Below are 5,000 nucleotides of genomic sequence, written 5' to 3'. Positions count from 1 at the left end.
GACCTACCTGGCCCGGCCCCGGACCCGCGCCGCTGTTGGCTCGGGATGCTCTCGGGCGGAATAATCGCTCCCGTCAGCGGCGCTTCAGCTTTGGACAATTTCACGACCCGTCTTGAAACACGGACCAAGGAGTCTAACATGTGCGCGAGTCATTGGGCTGTACGAAACCTAAAGGCGTAATGAAAGTGAAGGTCTCGCCTTGCGCGGGCCGAGGGAGGATGGGGCTTCCCCGCCCTTCACGGGGCGGCGGCCTCCGCACTCCCGGGGCGTCTCGTCCTCATTGCGAGGTGAGGCGCACCTAGAGCGTACACGTTGGGACCCGAAAGATGGTGAACTATGCCTGGCCAGGACGAAGTCAGGGGAAACCCTGATGGAGGTCCGTAGCGATTCTGACGTGCAAATCGATCGTCGGAGCTGGGTATAGGGGCGAAAGACTAATCGAACCATCTAGTAGCTGGTTCCCTCCGAAGTTTCCCTCAGGATAGCTGGTGCTCGTACGAGTCTCATCCGGTAAAGCGAATGATTAGAGGCCTTGGGGCCGAAACGACCTCAACCTATTCTCAAACTTTAAATGGGTGAGATCTCCGGCTTGCTTGATATGCTGAAGCCGCGTGCAAACGACTCGGATCGGAGTGCCAAGTGGGCCACTTTTGGTAAGCAGAACTGGCGCTGTGGGATGAACCAAACGCCGAGTTAAGGCGCCCGAATCGACGCTCATGGGAAACCATGAAAGGCGTTGGTTGCTTAAGACAGCAGGACGGTGGCCATGGAAGTCGGAATCCGCTAAGGAGTGTGTAACAACTCACCTGCCGAAGCAACTAGCCCTGAAAATGGATGGCGCTGAAGCGTCGTGCCTATACTCGGCCGTCAGTCTGGCAGTCATGGCCGGTCCTTGCGGCCGGCCGCGAAGCCCTGACGAGTAGGAGGGTCGCGGCGGTGGGCGCAGAAGGGTCTGGGCGTGAGCCTGCCTGGAGCCGCCGTCGGTGCAGATCTTGGTGGTAGTAGCAAATACTCCAGCGAGGCCCTGGAGGGCTGACGCGGAGAAGGGTTTCGTGTGAACAGCCGTTGCACACGAGTCAGTCGATCCTAAGCCCTAGGAGAAATCCGATGTTGATGGGGGCCGTCATAGCATGATGCACTTTGTGCTGGCCCCCGTTGGGCGAAAGGGAATCCGGTTCCTATTCCGGAACCCGGCAGCGGAACCGATACAAGTCGGGCCCCTCTTTTAGAGATGCTCGTCGGGGTAACCCAAAAGGACCCGGAGACGCCGTCGGGAGATCGGGGAAGAGTTTTCTTTTCTGCATGAGCGTTCGAGTTCCCTGGAATCCTCTAGCAGGGAGATAGGGTTTGGAACGCGAAGAGCACCGCAGTTGCGGCGGTGTCCCGATCTTCCCCTCGGACCTTGAAAATCCGGGAGAGGGCCACGTGGAGGTGTCGCGCCGGTTCGTACCCATATCCGCAGCAGGTCTCCAAGGTGAAGAGCCTCTAGTCGATAGAATAATGTAGGTAAGGGAAGTCGGCAAATTGGATCCGTAACTTCGGGATAAGGATTGGCTCTGAGGATCGGGGCGTGTCGGGCTTGGTCGGGAAGTGGGTCAGCGCTAACGTGCCGGGCCTGGGCGAGGTGAGTGCCGTAGGGGTGCCGGTAAGTGCGGGCGTTTAGCGCGGGCGTGGTCTGCTCTCGCCGTTGGTCGGCCTCGTGCTGGCCGGCGGTGCAGGATGCGCGCGCCTGCGCGGCGTTCGCGCCCCGGTGCTTCAACCTGCGTGCAGGATCCGAGCTCGGTCCCGTGCCTTGGCCTCCCACGGATCTTCCTTGCTGCGAGGCCGCGTCCGCCTTAGCGTGCTCCTCCGGGGGCGCGCGGGTGCGCGGATTCTCTTCGGCCGCCATTCAACGATCAACTCAGAACTGGCACGGACTGGGGGAATCCGACTGTCTAATTAAAACAAAGCATTGCGATGGCCCTAGCGGGTGTTGACGCAATGTGATTTCTGCCCAGTGCTCTGAATGTCAACGTGAAGAAATTCAAGCAAGCGCGGGTAAACGGCGGGAGTAACTATGACTCTCTTAAGGTGGCCAAGTGGCGGCGGTGTGGCTGCATCCGGACTTGGCTTTTCGAAGTGCGGTCTTGATGTAGTCGTGCTGCTGCTGCGAGGTGCCTTCCTTGGGTTATAGTTACAGGGAGAGTGATGCGCAATACATGGGCCTAGCCCTCTTAGCCTCTCCTCTCCTGCGGTCTTCTCCCCTTCTCGTGGGCCCGCTGATTTTCGCAGAGTGGAAGACCGCACCAGGGGCTTGGGGGGGTTACCAGCCCCCCCTCGCATTATCCCTTTATAGTTGGGGGCAGCCTACAAGAAACAAGAGATGGTGGCCCTTCCGCTGAAGGTGCCACCCCAGCTACCCCAGCACCTATCCGGCCAACCGGCCGTAACGAAAATGCTATAGTTTGTGTAGCTCCCTTTGCTTGCAGTGAGTGCCACCGCACTTTTACCACGAAGAACGGTCTCGGGGTCCATCGCCGCCGCCAACACCTTGCGGCCGCCAACGCTGAGATCGTGACGGAGAGGCATCGCGCGAGGTGGACGGAGGAAGAAGTCCTGTCGCTCGCCAAGGCAGAGGCCGAACTGTTCCTCGAGAGGGACGCCCGGTTCTTCTTCGTTAATCAAGAGCTTATTAGAATGTTCCCCGACCGAACGCTTGAGGCAATCAAGTGCCGACGGCGGCAAGCTGCCCACAAGCAGCTTGTCCGCCAATTCATGGAGGCGCTTGAGATCGGTCGGGGGGAAGAGCCGGCGTCCCGCCGGGGAGCAGCGAGCTCGCTGCCTGACGCGGGCGAGGCCGCTGCGCCGCCCGTCGACGCAGCCGAGGACTTCGCGGCCGACACCACCGGGCCGCCGCCGGAGGGGCCGACTGACGCCGCCATCTGGGAGCATCTGGCGGGGCTACCTGCTTCTGCCCAGCGTTTCTCTGCCCTGGATCGAGTCATTGATCTGGGGCGGGGTACGCCGCCTGATGTCATCCTGGGCATGCTCCCGGATGCCCTTGCGTCGGTCGGGTCCAGGGGGGAGAGGTTGATCACCAGGACACAGCGGCCGCGCCAATCATCCAAGCGGCCGCCTGCCGCCCCGCCGCTGCAGAAGCGCAAGCGGCGCCGCTGGGAGTTCGCGCGGACACAGGACGCCTTCCGTAGGTCGCGTGCACGTTGCGTGCGCGGCTTGCTGGACGGCACCCTGCTGCAGCCGCCACCCGACATCCCCGGTCTGCTGGACTTCTGGGCGGACCTCTTCACGAAGAAGCCGATCTCCACCGCTGGCTTCATCCGTGACCGCCTTCTCCCGCACTCGGAGCCTGTCGCTCCTGAGTGCCTATGGGGGCCGGTCACACGTGAGGAGGTCGCTGCTGCCTTGCCGCCCAGGGGATCGGCGGCCGGGCCGGACGGCCTGACTCCAGCGGAGCTGCGGCGCCTGCCGCATGAAGTCCTGGTGAAACTCTTGAACCTCTTCCTCCTGGCCCGCGCCCTCCCCGAGCGTCTGCTTCGCGCCCGGACGTCACTTCTCCCCAAAACGGCTGCACCAACATCCCCCGCTGACTTTCGCCCCATTACGGTCTGCTCGGTGTTGGCGCGGACCTTTCACAAGGTTCTCGCGTCACGCCTGATGCGTGCATGTGCTGTGGACGAACGTCAGCGGGCATTCATCCCCCGGGATGGGATGTTGGAAAACACCTTCATCTTGGACACTGCTCTCACCGACGCAGTCCGCTCCTGTCGCTCTGTTTTTGTGGCATCGATCGACGTCTCTAAAGCGTTCGATTCGGTGGACCATGCTGCCCTCCGCCCCGTGCTGAGGGCTCATGGCCTGCCGGATTGCTTTATTGAGTACGTCGAAAGGTGTTACGAGGGTAGCACGACGGTGATAGCGGGCGGCGCCGACGTGGGCGTGCCCCTGCAGCCGGCAAGGGGTGTACGTCAGGGTGACCCCCTCTCCCCCCTCCTTTTCAATTTTGCGGTGGACTATGTTTTGAGTCAACTTCCCTCCCACATCGGAGCTCGGATCCTCGGTCGCAGAGTTAACGCTGCGGCCTTTGCTGATGACGTCCTGCTTTTTGCATCGACCGCGAGGGGATTGCAGTCCCTCATCGACGCAGCCGTCGCAGCCCTCGGCCATCTGGGGCTGCAGATCAACGCCCGGAAGTGTTTCACCCTCGCCTTAGTCGCGTCTGGGCGTGACAAGAAGGTGAAGGTTGACGCCGACGTTACCTTCAAAGCGGGCAACGCCACCATGCCCGCCCTACGTGTGGGTGAAACCTTCCGGTATCTGGGACTGCAATTCTCCACCGCGGGTCGCTGCGTTTTCAACCCACGACGCCACCTGGTGGAGCAGCTGGACGTCATCTCCCGAGCTCCGCTTAAGCCGCAACAGCGCCTCTACGCCCTCACCAACGTGCTTCTCCCTGGCCTGTACCATGGGCTGGCCCTCAGCCGCACCCGAGTGGGTGCGTTGAAAGCGGCCGACGTGACCATCCGGGCCGCCGTCAGGAGAATGTTCCGCCTTCCGGCGGACACTCCCCTGGGCTACTTCCATGCTCCTGTAGCCCAGGGAGGCCTCGGCATCCCATCATGCCGATGGATGGGGCCAACACTCCGCCGGTCCCGTCTCCTGGCGCTGAAGAGGATTGGGCCAGTCTCCGACGGTGCAGGCCGGGACGAGGTGCAGCGTGAGATTGAGGTGCTGGAGCGGCATCTTATGTGGGAGGGTCACCTCCTCAAATCGTCGACGCAGGTTGGAGAGATGTGGGCCGCGCGCCTGCACATTGCCTTTGACGGTGCGGCGCTGTCATCTTCCGCCGCCGTCAAGGGACAACACCAGTGGGTCGCTGACACCAGTCGCCTGCTATCTGGGCGTAACTTCATCGACGCTCTCCGCGCCCGCATCAACGCCTTCCCCACGAAGGCACGGCGCAGTCGCGGGCGGGAGGCGGACACCAGATGCCGCGCGGGCTG

General features: G+C 62.2%; 1 pseudogene; it reads left to right on the top strand.

Annotated features, from left to right (window-relative positions):
- The window catches only part of LOC126475600 (large subunit ribosomal RNA), a 7,953-nt pseudogene that overhangs the window by 814 nt on the left and 2,139 nt on the right, over nucleotides 1–5,000 (top strand).

Source organism: Schistocerca serialis, chromosome 4, assembly GCF_023864345.2.
Source record: "Schistocerca serialis cubense isolate TAMUIC-IGC-003099 chromosome 4, iqSchSeri2.2, whole genome shotgun sequence".
In the NCBI taxonomy this organism is placed as follows: domain Eukaryota; kingdom Metazoa; phylum Arthropoda; class Insecta; order Orthoptera; family Acrididae; genus Schistocerca; species Schistocerca serialis.
This window is presented reverse-complemented; position numbering and strand designations above follow the sequence as displayed.